The sequence below is a fragment of the Rhinolophus sinicus genome, linkage group LG02 (assembly GCF_036562045.2).
Source record: "Rhinolophus sinicus isolate RSC01 linkage group LG02, ASM3656204v1, whole genome shotgun sequence".
Classification (NCBI taxonomy): domain Eukaryota; kingdom Metazoa; phylum Chordata; class Mammalia; order Chiroptera; family Rhinolophidae; genus Rhinolophus; species Rhinolophus sinicus.
Genome location: NC_133752.1, coordinates 24,022,587 through 24,038,598, shown reverse-complemented (window position 1 = coordinate 24,038,598; position 16,012 = coordinate 24,022,587). Strand labels below are relative to the sequence as shown.

The 16,012-nt window shown below is 34.8% G+C and overlaps 1 long non-coding RNA gene across 1 annotated transcript; it reads right to left on the bottom strand.

The window, feature by feature from the left end:
* Positions 1–1,298: 1,298 nt before the first annotated feature.
* Positions 1,299–5,801, bottom strand: LOC141569337 (uncharacterized). The gene is made up of 2 exons (XR_012492869.1): positions 5,272–5,801; positions 1,299–2,898 (listed from the first exon to the last, which is right to left on the bottom strand). It is a non-coding gene; the product is annotated as an uncharacterized LOC141569337 (long non-coding RNA).
* Between the last annotated feature and the right edge of the window lie 10,211 nt (positions 5,802–16,012).

The following is a 16,012-nucleotide window of genomic DNA, read 5'->3' as shown; positions in this document are numbered from 1 at the left end:
CAGATGGTGATATTCAACCTTATTTAGATTTCACTATTTTAATTATATACTTATATCTATAAACTACATTAAGTTTTCCTCGGAAGGGGAGACATTAATAAAATAGATTATAATAAAATATGTTAAGACTGAACATATCCATCCCAAGCTCTTATTTGTCACATTGATGAAATACATTTCTCTGCCACTAATTTTTACACATAAGTTGGTTTATAAAGCATTCTATTCTAAATGCTTTTGAGATCATTCCCTTCAGGGGCTCAGAATAAAGTATTTATTTAAAGTAAGCAATGCTTTTAATGTAGTAACTATTTGGGGTCAGCTTACCTTTTAAATTCTGCATGTACCATTAATTTGAAAATATTTACCAGTGTCCTTCCTTTAGGCATTAAACTTTGTAAATTTATTTTTTTCTTCTTTTGACCTGCCCTGCAACTCAGGGAAATTATTCGGAAATAATTATCCCAACAGGACTTAGTGATCAGTACATCAGCAAACTTGTATGTCTTGGGAGCAAAATCAGCAAATTAAAAGGGCATTTTATGAAGAACAGGTCATTTAGGCTAGTTCAACTCATGAACCTACAAGCAAAATAGTACCAGAGAGCTATGTTCCTAATGTCCTTGAGTTTACTAGAACAAAATCTTCCCAAGTATTTTACACAAAGAGCTCTGTTCATAAGAAATTAGGTCAAACTATTAAATTCACCTCTGTTTGATGTAAAATAAAACTGCTTATTGCAGATCTAACAAAACACTTGGTGCCCTATTAGGTTGCCTTCAAAGAATGTCCTAGATAACCTTAAGGTAATTTAAAGCACAAGCTAACTTCAATCTTCTGCTACTATGGGTCTCCAGCACATTAGAATATACTTGAAAATGCAATCTTGCAAAAACATAGCCATTTCTTGCTAATTATGCATTTCTTTTCAACTTGTCACCTATGCTTTAATTTCTCTATATTTCACATATGGCAAAGACTGTTAAGAAAATTAAAGGAAAAATAAAAGAACTAGGTAAATTAATATTAAATTGATAGGGCTTTGAATTATATATAGGTATGTATAAATCATCGGTTCCTTTTTGTGTGAAATAAACTCAACTCCTGCCTACTTTCCTTCTCTCTCCTCCCTTCACCCTTCAATGTATTATAACCATAGATTACTTCATATAGAACTATATATTCCCCTTTCATTTCCTAAAATGATAGAAAGATATAATGCGACGGGCCAGCCGTCACGAGTCGGTGGGTTCCCGAATGGGGGAGTGGGAATGAATAAAAGACACTCTCACATATGATGGCGATCGCGGAACTTCAGTGATCCTGAAGACACTAAGTTTATTTTACTGCACCCATATAAGCAGTTTGAGCACGTGCAAGTATGTATTAACATAACAAATGTAAATTCTTTAGCTTTCACATAGAGGATACAAAATTCACCGAAACTCACAAGTAATTATCTTATCAATTGCCCTGATAGGCATCAGCCTTCTGTGTCTGGGAACTGGCCGCTCCCACCAAATTCCTCAGCAGCTTACAAGCTCAAGCTCCCCTCAGGTGCAGGCAGAGACAATTGCCTCAGGGGGAGGAAACAGGTAGCATAAACCGAGCCATTCTGCAAAGCTCAGAGTTTCCTGTAACCATGGCTCCCCACATCTCCCCCTTTTTTATTTTATATGAACAAAATCCATCCAGTCAGGATGGTGAGGTGACGGCGCCTGTCTTAGGCATCCCAGGACGCCTGCCTCAACTTACCCGTCATTGGTACTCATATTTTATCATACAAGCCCTGTCTTAGGTGTTGAAGCGGCTCCCAAGTATTTGCCCGTCCTTGACTAACCCGTCCCTCATAAATGCACAGGGGTGAGAGTCTTAAGACTTGCCTTAAGCTCAAGCTGATGGATGTCTAATGAGGATGGGGAGTAGGCACAGAACCAAACAGACACAGAAGCCCAATAAACCTACTCAAAGCATACTCAATTTCTTTAAAAACCTGCAAACTTCTTTCAGCATACCAAGGTCCAGAAATATTAACAGGAAGCATAACAAAAGATGGTTGTTTAAGTATCATAACATGAGTTCCTAATGGTACCCAAGAAATACAATTTGCTAAAGAACAATTACTACAGGATACACTAAATTGATTTCCTATAAAGTGTACATTAACATTTCCAATCAACAGTGCATAAGGAGAAGGAACACAAGCAGATATATTAACAGTCTTAGCAACAGTAGTCCAATCTCTAGTCCCATCTTTCAAGACACTCACATGACTGCAGGGAGTGCCTGATTTACAGAACTCAACTATTTGAACAACTTCACCTATTACTCCCATAAGTCTCCATAATGAATTTTGCTGATATTGTGTATCAGAAGTCCAAAATCCAGAAATCAGTTCTCGGGCCCATCCTGACTGGTTACTTCTTGACCAGTTAATGATGTATCTGCCTGTTCCAGGAATGTCATAACGAACAGGATCATTGCCAGGACAGTCTCTCCATGGGACAGTCTCAATATTTAATTTCAATCTTTTATTAAGACGAACAGTCCATCCAACTAAAGAGTCATTAATGTGCATAGTGACAAGAGAACTACGCAAGCACCAAGATGTTGACCTATTATTTGCAATACAAATAGGCAAACTTGTTCCTGTACCATTATAAGTAAAATTCTTCTCTAGTTGTTGTTTTATGTGTCCATCAGAGGGCAATCTCATTAACATAGACTGGAATCTCAGGACCGTCCCACACAGCGAGGTGGAGGATTGGTGGATCAGGTACATAGGCCCAATACGTCTGGTCAGGTTCCGCTTGGCAAAGCATCAGTAGCATCATCAATGGGCTGAGGGTCCACATGTCGCACCAATCTTTCTGGCAGCCACCGAGGGCCTTCTGCATCCTGTGGAAAAACACATACATGTCCTCGTCCCCATATGAGGACTGGATCTGGGCCTTGCCAAGAGCCCGTAAGTGGGTCTTTCCATTTGACCAAAGCCTGAGGGGCAGTAGAAGGATGCCAAAAGCGCTCTGCAGCACTCTTGCCATGGGCATCCAAGGTCAAAAAATTTTGAATAAAGAGAGAATGAGACAAATAATTATGAGGTGTCAGGGGATATAACTCCCCCTTTTTTATTTTATGTAAATTAACTTTTAATGTACCATGAGTACGCTCAACAATCCCTTGTCCTTGGGGATTGTAAGGAATGCCAGTAACATGATTGATCGAAAATTGCTGGCAAAATAGAGCAAATTTTTTGCTGGTATAACCTGAGCCATTATCTGTTTTAAGTTTTTTAGGAGTTCCAATCATGGCAAATGCAGTAAGACAATGTCTAATAAACTGCATCAGGCCTTGAATCTGTGCTTTTGTAAAAGGAATAACAATAGAATCTGGCTCCTTTCCATAAAATTTTCGAGCTTCCAAGCGGCTCTCCTGAATTAAACTGGCCACAAATTCATAATAAGGTGTAAGATTTTTTTTGTGCAGCCACATGGAGGTGTATCCATCTAAGTGGCCCTTCTTGCCACAACACTGCTGTGGGTGTATGTTTGGTGTCTAAAACATACACATATAGAGGTTTAGAATAATCTAAAAAAGAAACATGCTGTTGCTGAATGGCTTCCTCAACCTTAGAAAGAGCCTTCCGTGCAGGCTCAGTAAGAGACCTGGGCGAGGTCGGATCAGAATCTCCTTTTAAAATTTCAAACAGTGGTTTAAGATCTCCAGTAGTTAGTCCCAAAGAAGGGCGCAGCCAATTAATATCTCCCAACAGTTTCTGAAAATCATTAAGAGATTTAAGATGATCTTTCCTAAGCTCTATTTTTTGTGGAGTGAAATACTGAGCAAACAACTGAAATCCCAAGTAAGAATAAGGCTCACTTCTCTGTACTTTCTCAGGTGCAATAATAAGACCTGAGGCTAGAAGGTTCTTTTTTATATCTGCAAAGCAAGCTAACAACATTCCTTCTTTCTTACAAGCCAATAAGATGTCATCCATATAATGAATGATATACACAGAAGGAAACTGTTTTCTGGTGTTATCAATTGCTTCACTAACAAACTTTTGACATAAAGTGGGGCTGTTTGCCATGCCTTGGGGAAAGGCAAGCATGAGCAATAAGCTTCCAATCCTCTGGAGGGGTGGCTTCAGTAGACAGAACATCCAAAATTGCCATGGTGAAAGGGGCAATAGGTCCATACTGCACACAAGCCTCTTTCAATTCTTTTATCTGCTTCCACTGGAAAGGCCTCCAATCCCTAACCCTACGTCCTGCCTGATCATATCTTTCAAAAATAGGATATACGCCAAACTGCTCTGTAGATTCCCCTTGCTTGTGAGCCTCTTCACAAGCTATTTGAAGAGGGGATAGTACAACAGAGTCCGATCCTGGCTTAACATAACTTGGCGAAGGCTCTGCAGGCATGTCCCAAACCGGGGACTGCGGCGGAGGTCTCCACCTACAGGACTCCTCAGGAGGTGGTGCAGAGGGATCAACTATGGGGGGATCTTTACCCCGAGGACAATTTCCTCCGTCTACAGCAACTTTAAGTTCTATCAACTGTCCCTGAATCTTTTTTATTTGATCTGCAAGAGAAAGTGCAGTATCTGCAAGTTGCTCGTCCTCCCGAGCCACAGCCACTAAAGGAGGGTTTTTGTCCCTATCATATTTGGCTCCCTCATCTTCTAATTTTTCCTGATCCTGAGGTTTTAAATCTTCCCGGTGCTCGACCGGAGTTTCCTGATAAACAGGCTCTTTATTAACCTTAAGAACTCCCTCTAACAACTTTGCGCTCTCTCCCTCCTCATCACCGGCTTGTTTCACTTTCTCTAATTTGCATTCCTCATGTTTAAGGTTCAAACAGTCTCGGATCAAAGTCCACAGTCCAAATGTTTCAATCGGAACCTGCTGAGGCCCGTGGTCAGTGTAAAAATCCTTTAATTGTTTTCCCACTTTCTGCCAGGTTCCCAGACTGACCGTTCCTTCTTCAGGAAACCACGGACAAACTTCTTTTACAAATTCTAAAAACTTATCTAACTGTTCTCTGCTCACCCGACTGCCATGGGCGGCAAGCAATTTCTTAAGTCCTCTAACATACAGGTCCTTGCTGCTAGCGTGACCCATTCTTTTCCCTAACTCGGTCCTTCTTTCAAACAAAGAAACAATCAGGTGCCCTTCTGGATTGGGGCCCAATCAAGCTCCGTGACAAAAAGTCGTGGAACTATCAATCATTCACACATTCATTCGACCGAGGGGATCGTGTCTCACTCACCGTGCATCCACTGATTCAGCTCTAATGAGCCGGGGCCCTTTCCACGCGGTGTTCCTCACTGTTACCCCCGTATTCGAGCCCCACGTTGGGCGCCAAGTGCGACGGGCCAGCCGTCACGAGTCGGTGGGTTCCCGAATGGGGGAGTGGGAATGAATAAAAGACACTCTCACATATGATGGCGATCGCGGAACTTCAGTGATCCTGAAGACACTAAGTTTATTTTACTGCACCCATATAAGCAGTTTGAGCACGTGCAAGTATGTATTAACATAACAAATGTAAATTCTTTAGCTTTCACATAGAGGATACAAAATTCACCGAAACTCACAAGTAATTATCTTATCAATTGCCCTGATAGGCATCAGCCTTCTGTGTCTGGGAACTGGCCGCTCCCACCAAATTCCTCAGCAGCTTACAAGCTCAAGCTCCCCTCAGGTGCAGGCAGAGACAATTGCCTCAGGGGGAGGAAACAGGTAGCATAAACCGAGCCATTCTGCAAAGCTCAGAGTTTCCTGTAACCATGGCTCCCCACAATATAACTTTAATCTCTAGTTTATACTGAAATTCTTGTGAGTAATATAAAAAACACTTCTTTCATTATCAGGAAAAATGATTCATAACATAGTTGCACCATCAAACAAAATTATTTGAGAACACATGTATGTTGATTCAGTATACTGTGTTCTACTTTTTTTTTTTTTCCTGTCTATAAGACAGATAAAGGTACGTTGAACAACCTGAAAGGTTTCTCTTTTATTGCATAGCAAGGAAGTAAGAAAAGACTCAAAAATAGTTTGAGCATTACTCGGAAACTGTTAATTAGCATATTTCTATTAAATATCTGACAACGTAAGAGTGCCTGGTAAATTTTGCTGCATGACCAAAGATCCCCAAATGTATTGGCTTGAATGTTATTTTAGCTCATGTTTGATCTATGTAGTTTATCTGCTCTTGTTCAAGCTTAACTTCTTTCATCTGGGCTCACTCATGGGCACCATAGAGTTGGCAGGTTGGCTAGAGATTGACTTGTACTGGATGGACTCATTCACCTGTTGGGTACTTGCTGGATTTTGACGGGCGTAATAGAGGCTATCGCGGTCATCATCCAGGATCTAACTTGGACTTGTTCACGTGGCAGAAGTATTCAAAGAACAGTAAAAGGACAGGCCTCAGAGTCATCGAACTGTTAAAGTTTTTTTGCTTGTTTAGAAGTGGCTACCTTCCTGTTATCCAAAGCAAATGACAAGGCTTTCCTAGATTTAAAGGCATGCGAAAGTTTCCACATTTTGATGACAGGCTCTGTAAAGTCTCATTTTTAGAGTGATAATATATGAAACATAAGAAATTGTGGACATTTTTGTATTCTAGCGAATTAGCACAATATTTGAAATATTTTTTTCTATTTTAAAATAAAAATCACTTACTACAAACTAAAAAGGAATTGCAAATGTAATTAAAATTACAGATATTGCAAAGGTAATGCAAATTGCATATATATATATACTTTTTTTAACAAAAATACTTGTTGTTTAATGAAAAACTAGGGTGATATATACATTTGATTTGGCATTTATTTTACAGATTTAACCTATTGTTTGTATTTAGATATTTAGAAAACAATGTTTGAACCTTAATTTAAGGGCAAGCATGCTTACTTAAATGGATATCAAAATCAGGTAAATATGTAGGTAGCATTTTGTTATAATAATATTGATGTTTGTTCTGTATGAATTTATTTTGGAGATACAATTTCTCCAAATATTTCCCCAATTTAAGTACAGATGCTTGGAAATAGTATTTCTCCAATTTTAAGGTAGACATAGTAGTTCTTTCTCATATTTTTCTCCTGTTTTGGCTTCAAATTTGTTTTCCACTAGAATTTAGTCTTGGGATTGTGGTCAATAATACTATGGTTCCCAAGTTTCTATTTTTCTTTGTTAGGAGTGTCATAGTTACCTACTCCACTGACAGACTTTGCCGTGTGACTTGAGGTTTTTTACCCAGAAGGAAGATTAAACTTTATTTTCCATTGTTGTCATGCTTGGTGATATGACCTGCTTTGATTAACAAAAGATATTGTCAATTTATTTTCCAGAAAGACTATACATTTGTAAAGATTATGATTAAGTAGTTTTCATTAATTCAGATGGTTTTCTTTTTCAGTATAAGTCTTAAGTAATGAGATCAATTATGTAAACTAAAACTAAATTTATTTTTCATGTATCCAAATAGCCTTTGCACTGAAATCTTATATTTTGCCTTAAATTCAATTATAAAAAAGTTTAACAAAACAAGTAAAGGTATTAACCTGTAATATGCCATTACTTATTAATATTCTTAATATTTTGTTCCACTACAAACATTCATATTTAACCTGAAATAAAATGTGTACTTCTAGAAAATACACTTGGTTTGTATGTAATAGATGGAAAAAAAATAGCAAGGAAAGATTTAAATCCTACTTACATGGATAGGAACTGGTTAAGACCACATTAAGATTTGATTTCAGGTCTTTGAGCATTCTTCTAATTTCCAGGGCTTAAATTATATTGTCATTTTAAGTACTAAATTATTAAAGTACATCATTAAGTCTTTGGAAAATAAAAATTACATTTAAAACTACTTGATTTTTTTAATGTGGATTGAACATTTATCATTTGTCATCGTCTTACTGTAATATTCTAACTTTATTAAGTAAGCAGTCTATGTTTTAAAGGAAAGTTAAAATATCCCATATGATTAATAGATGATGAAACATTTATTTAATTCTAGTTTTTTAATCATGAAATCAGAATAATAGTAATTTATCATGCATATATGGAAGTAGTTTTTTAGTTTTAAGATCAACTGTTTAGAGAGAAGTAGTCAAACATATGATATAAGTAATAGTGATGAACTAGTTTAAGTCTATATTATTTAGCAGAAATGAGTTGTTTCAGGATCCTATGAATCACCTCGGGGTGGTTCCAGGGTTCTGTGGGGCATAGCTGTAGAGTGTAAATAATGTATTATTTCTGTCTTGCTAAATCCTATTTTAATTCACTTATATTAGATTTAAGAATTATATGGGGATATGATTTTAATAAGTCAAAAAATTTTTTGATTTTTTTTGGAGTTCAAGGTATGGATCTAAAGGGACACAGTGTGATTAGTTATAAGTGATATAAATACATACAAGTATACCCCTTCTACCCTTACATTTTTCTCCTTGCTCTACAATGATGCTGCTGAAATTCTTACCAGTGGAGAGATACTTTAGGGACAATACATATAACTCCCTGTTAAAATATAAATTCTTTGCCATTTTAATCCAAATTTTTGTCAGAATAGAAAATCAATTCCTGCTAATATCATGAAGGCAAGCAACATGGCATAGACTATTCAAAACAATGGAAATATATAATTTTCAGTATCCGAGCCAAGCTTATTAAAACGGTATGGAAAATTCCAATCACAGATTTTTCATATTAGCTTCTTTTAGTGCTTCCCTATGTGACATTTTTTTAACAATTGCATTGGTTTCTTTTTTAATGATTATTTTATTAGCACGCTACATTGCTGTCTTGATGCAGGAGGGGACCACATCCTCTTCTGCACTTCTGCCCACCAATATTTGTCCTGAGCCTTTTTTTGGCACATAGCAAACACTCAATAAATAGTTATTGCATGCATGCATGGAGGCCATATCTGAAAATAATAACACTGTTGAAGAACTGCATTTCTCTACTTGATTTCTTTCTCAGTGCTTCATCCACAAAGTTTCATTCTCAAATGAAATTTATGAGAAAAGAGAAATTGAAATGTGAAAGTTCATATCATGAGCAAACAGAGGAAGACATCTATTGTCAGAAACACTGTATGCATTTGATTCAATCCTAGCAACACAGAGCCATGTTTTCCTTTATTTTTATTTGAAAGAAAGAAATGCTCCCAATGAATTTGTCACTTTTTAAATCCATTCTTTCAATTACTTAGAAGTTGTTTCTTTTACTTTTCTATTTTTTTTTTATTTTTTTTTTAAGAAACACATCAAACACCAGGGTACTTCCCATTCCCTGCCACTGTTAAGATAATGATGCAGATCACCAACTGCACCAGCATCAGAATACCCTTGTGTACACCTTATAATAACCAGATGGATTTTTTTCCTTACAGTAATGGACATAGGATATCCTCAGAAATAATGGAATTCGATATGAAAAAAAAGTTCCTAATGCTAATACAGTATTTACAATAGTGTACTGAAAACACTAGTTTATCCAGCATTACATAGTTAGAAATAAATTCACAGTTTGAACAAATTTTTTTTTTTTTTTTTTTTTTTTAGCGTTTATCTTGTTGATATCTATAACACTGAGGGAAGGTTCTAAATTACCAGGGTATTTTTATTTATGTTGTGTAGTTTCACTTTTATGTAATTCTTATATTGTTTAAATCTTTAGGTGTATGTTTTTTATTTTATTTTTTTAGTTTATACCAGTAAGAGGGTTAAAAGCAAAACATAATAACCCTTTCTGTAAGTTGGAAAACAGAGAAGGGAATCAATATATCTGAGTGCCATATTTAGAAAGACTTACACAGGCAAATTTTATTTTCCATGTATGCTACTAGTTTATCTAAAATCTAGTATTAATATTGCTGTGCATGTGGCTTTTACTCTCTTTCATGTTAATAATATAGATATGTAATATTGATATATATATAAAATACAAACAGAATGAAAGCCTTTTGAAATACATAAAAATAAAAAATGATTAAAGGTCACTGAGTACAACATATTTTTTTATTTAGCATAAGTGACACATGTCATATGTTTTCTAAATAACATTGTTGAAAAAACATAATAAATAGGTACAAATTCTTATAACACAATCACTCATGTAATAATAGATGAAAGAAAAGTATATTGCCAATTTTATTCAGTGCACATGCACACACACAGACATATACCACCACCACCACCACCACCAAAGCTTGAACTTAAAAATAGTCTATTTGCCTGATATTGAAGAGTTATATTAGAATTTGTAAACTATTTTGACTTAATGTTTGTTATTACCAGACTCAGATCCAGAATCATTAATAATAGTTTGTACGTAATAGAAACAGTTTTTACTGCTTAAAGTAAATTACTATATGTGATGTTATTTCCTTCATTATACAGTACAACTGTCCATACTGATTAAATTAGCAAATAGAAAAATAATCTTACAAAAGAAATATAATTTGTAATATTTAAATTCAAGAAAATGTTAAGACAAACTATAATGCTTACATAACAAAATCATTTTATATCAATTTTATAAAGAGTTTAATTTTGGCCCCGTGAAAGTTCTCATTTGTGTGAAAATGAATGTACACTAGATTACTAAAAATTCTCATTATTATATTTTGAAATAAATTTCTTATTTGACTAAAAAGGACAATAATTAAATATGTGTTGATAGTTGCCCAATAAACATGCATCTCATAAAAAACTGGAGAAATAAGTAAAAATTATATCATTATAACCTGTTTCAAATATAATTTACTTTTTTCCTGAAAATACTTAACTTACAAATGTTTAGTGCTTCAGAGAGAGAATGCTATGACCTCACTTAGTAATTAGTTTTCTTTCTATGCTCCATAAAATTAAAGAGATTTACAAAGCAAGTAGAACTACTAACTTTTATAATGATGAGCCATATGGCACTTGGTTTACTATATTTATGCTGAGAGTATAAAATTATAGTTCTTGCATATTTTACAAAATGAGGTTACTACTTCTATTATGCTTACAAATTAGCAAGATGAGGATAACAACAAAAAGTTTCCCGTTGCTTTAAAAAATAGATTCTGCTGAGACTAACATTTTCCCCTGAACTGTATTGATTGAAAAAATACATTTTAAAATGTTTATAAACAAGAAATACTATGTTTATGAAAAAAAAATTCCAGGTGAAATCTATGAGACAGTTAGTTTGTCTTGGGAAGCATTTTACTCCCAGTCCACATGTATTTTTAAAGAAACAGAGCCAGAGGCACTGCCTCTGACCTCCCACCTACTCTGTATCTCTTCAACTGTCTATTCAATCTGGAATGAATAAATTTGTACTTAGTAATAGTTAATCTATGATTCTTCATAAGAGACTGCATATGCCTATAATCAGGTAAATATTAATCTCTTAAATGACATGGACAGGTAGAGTTATGTGGTGGACTTAACTAATAAAAGATGGAAATGCCATTACACCATTTACTAGTTATGTGGTTATGGTAAGCAGTTTACATTTTCTGCTTTGGGACAGCTCATATGCTTTAAAGATGATGGTAATTAATATCGTTGTTTGTTTTTCCTCATTGCGCTAGGAAGTCTTAGGACTATTTTGAACAAAAATTATTCACTTAGTTCATACAAAATGAGTAACTTCTCCTTCTTATTTATTGGCCACAGAGGGCCTAGCACAATGAAATAATTCTGGGAGAGCATTGATCAAGTATGTTGGTGTTTACACATAAATAGAGGGCTGTATTTCATCTTACCTTAAAAGAGGGTGAGAATGAATCAAACTTTTTAAATATTCAAATAATCTTCAGTTGAGTGAAAACTCAGGTAACTGTTCACTCAGTTTTATTTTTTACATAAATGGGCTTAATTATTTTACTAACATAACTGTGCTAATTTTCTGAATATGACTGAAACATTTATCACTACCATGAACACTTTTTAAAAATCACTGTAGTTCTTGTTTGTTTTGTCTTGGGTATATAGTCTCAACTTGAAAATCATCATAGTATGCCCTCATCTCAAGCACTCAAGCAGAAAAACAAACAAACAAATAAATTCTATTTGTAGAATTCGCTTTTCTAAGAAATGCATAAAATATGTATACCAGCTGTGCTTTTAACAACGACTTACTACATATTTATGCTATTTTCGTGCCGCACAATCAATATTTCATAACTAGAGCCCATTATTTTGAGTTACCATAGTCACAAAATGTCAAATTACTTTTACCATCTTCAATTCCATGTAGTATTGAACAGTAGATCAAAGTATCATTTTATAATGAGAATAATGCTGAACTCTGAAGCTCATGGTCATTGCACTGAATTTAAGACTAAAAAACATGCTACTTTCAAAATAAGTAGTATAAACTATTAGGTATTTTCAGTAACACAGAAGAGAGTATAAACCAGGGAAACTTTCTAGTACTACTTTTGTTTTTCATAAGTCAGGAAAACTGGCTTTGCTATGTATAACAGTGTCCTATCATTTTGTAATGCAAACAGAAATGATTAAATAAAAAATAAATAAATAATCAGTTTTAAAACATCTAAAGACTCATCATCTAAGATATAAATTATAGGCTTTCCATGTCTGCTGAAAACGTAATAGCTTTTATTTCCAGAATACATACTGTGTTGAAATTGTGATGTTTTATATGGCCTAATGAGGATTCAAATGAGAGTATTTCTAAAAGGGAAGTATTGGTTCACACTAACTCAGCCATGCTCCTGAAGCTATCTACATTACTAAATTCATGCATTCTCTTGTCAATTATAACCTGTTTCAGTTGGCTCTTGACGCCTTTTAAACAAAATGTATATGCACTCTCCTAGCTTATAAATGGATTAGGTCTTTCATACATAGATGTGTCTTGTACATTTTATTTTCAAGAACCCCTATAGCGATGTCACAATGATCAAACTCATCAGCATGTGGCACAATGATTGTTTCTAAACTTTTAAAACTCCTTGGAAGCACAGAAGATTTTTCATTGACTTTGGTTTTTTGCTCATATAAGTTCTAAACTGGCATTATTGATAGTGCAATCTGCCACTCTTTTCCCTCTGACTGTCAGGAATCATAAAAGTGGTATAGTTTAAAAAATGGGGCCTATTGATTCTTATACTCAATTCATGAAGATAATTTTTCTCACTGCCTGAAATGCTTGGAGATGTTGGCAAGAAATGTGACAAAAATGGTAAAATATGTTTAATAGAATCTCAAACTTTGAAAATAAATTAATTTTACTTGAATTCTGACTGAGCAGTTTATAGAAGAACACAGAAGTGAGGGCTTAAGTCTCATATTATTGACATTTTATGACTGTTATTTGTATCAACTAAATCCTTGTTTCTCAGCATCAGTTTATAATCTAAATGGAAGACCTATGTAATGAAAGATGTGGTTTGGGCACTCTTGTTAAAAAAAAAAACAGTTTTAGTCATAATTACCAATCCAGTGTCAACTATTTTTATATATTTGGATGAAAGAGTACAGGATAAAATCTGGTGTGCAGAGTGAAATCAAAGTTTTAAAAAAACTGGTTAATAATTATAACTGATAAGATTTAAAGAGTTGGTGTCACAATAGGGTTGAAGGACAAGATTCTATCAAGCATGAGATATCTGGGGTAGGACATATGACATAAGTGTCATAAGGCATTGAAGTGAAGTGCTTCATGATGGAAGCTGGGCTGAAGTGAGAGAAAAAATTATCTGTATGGGCATTTTAGTCAATAAATATTTCATTAAGTAAAACGGTATAGAGAAATGTATTAAGATGCAGAGGAGTATTTTTGCAAAGTCATGTTCTTTAAAGGCTTCTCTTAAGTTAAATTGCTTATTTTTTTATATGGAAACTAAAGAACATCTCTAGAAACTATACCTTACAATTTCTTTATTTTTCAGCTTTTTCATACAAACTGCTAATTTTTTCATGTATTTGTAGTGTAATTTTCCTCAAATTTTAATACCAAACTATGTAGAACTGCCCTTAATATTTTCAACAATACTTAAACAACCTTTAATTGAATATTATTTTCAATTTAGTTCTACTTATTATGAATAAATATAAATATGTTTTGTGGTTACAGTTACAGGTAATGTCAGCAATGTTTAATTTGTTTCAATTATAATCTATTCTCCCACTCCCGATTCATCACCATTCTGTTGCTTATAGTGTGTGGGGGGGCAGGGGGGGAGAGGGAAAGGGAGAAAGAGAGAGAGAGAAGAGAGAGAGATTTCGCATGTGCATACTCACATGTATATTCACACCACAGACCCACACATGTGTGTACATGAACTTCTTCCTCTTCTCTTGATCTCTGTTACCTCTATGAATATCTACAGTGTTTCTAATGTCACTCCCAGGTTACTCTCCACACTGTAGTTAGTGTGACAAACATTTTTTTTTTTTTTTTTACTGGTAATATCATCCTATATCTTTCATATGCAATATAATACACATCCTATTAGTTTTAGTTTAAAAGCCAAAGTTCTTACCAAACCTGCAATGCTTTGTCATTTGACCCTTGCCTACCTTACCAGCTTCATCTTTCATACTCATTCCTCTCTCCCTCAACACTGATCACATTGCCTTTTATTAATAATTTTGTAACATATCGCATTCTGTTCTGTTCATCGCCATTGCATATGATGTTCCCTCTTCCTGAGATGTTATTCCTGAAATCTATGCTTGGCTGACTCCTACTGTGCCCTCAGATCTCAATGGGACTCAAGCTCTTTCTACATGTGGCTTCATAAAAATCTGGTGTCTCCTTTGGGGCTGATCTGACTGTTTTCCCAGCCTGTGTTTTCATTGGTTTGGCAGATAATTGAGGGTAGCGATTTGCGATTTCTGTCTTTCACAGCATTCCTAGGACTTGTTAATTTACCAGCATATTATTTAAGTGTGTTTGTTGCCTTAACAGAATAAAAGTATGATATGAAAACCATGATATACATGGTTAGACATGAAGTGCCACATTTAATCCCTTTCCCTCTTTCTCATGGGTACTGCAATCCATGAGATATTAAATGTTGCTAACCTGTCACAGTATCCATGCTTCTGCCCAATGTCTATTATTTCTCCAACTTCTTATTAAACCGTCTACTCTTTTCAAGCTCCTGCCATTTAAACGCACATGTGACTTCAGTATTGCCACCTGTTGGCCTCCTTTGTGTAGTCTGTGGTTTATTATGATTTTAGTACATGGCTTACAGTTTACATCTTCAACCAGATTCTTATATTAATTAGCCCAGGTCAATTTCATGTTCATCATTACGGACAAAGTGATACATATATTCTTGCCTTTGCTTTTCTTTGCACCGCTTGAATTCTATGATCTAGAATCATTTTCACCCTTAGGTAAATTCCCCAAAACCATTGCTATTTTTTATATTTGCTAAATCTAAATTTTTAAATAAGCTCAGCTATTCTTTTGCATTGAAGTAGCTCAATGTCACTGAAGAATAGTTTAGAATCTGGGATTTGTTACATGATAATTAATAATAATAATAATAATAGGTTCACTTACTAGTTGCCAAACCAAACAGTTAATTTTTACAATATTCCTATTAGGTAAATTTCTTTTATCACCACATTCAATGACATTTTCAATTATACTTTACCATGTTGGTACATTTCTCTTGAACTCATTCATTCACTCTTTGCTACAATGATTTTCATGCCATTTTCTCCCATGGAACACCTGAATTTTATCTCTGCTCCTGTACTGTCAGTTGATGACTTTGCCTCATCTTTCACTAACTGAATTGAAGCCACCTGATGAAACCCCTTGACCCTTCTGCCACCATCTCCTTTCCTTCTGTGCCACTAACAGAATTTTCTCCCTACCAGTCAGGGAAAAATTACTCCACATGTGTCCTGGAACCCATCTACTTCTCCTCATTCGACTTCCTTTTTACATGATATTGTTCAATTTCTTATAAATCATTATTTTATATAATTATC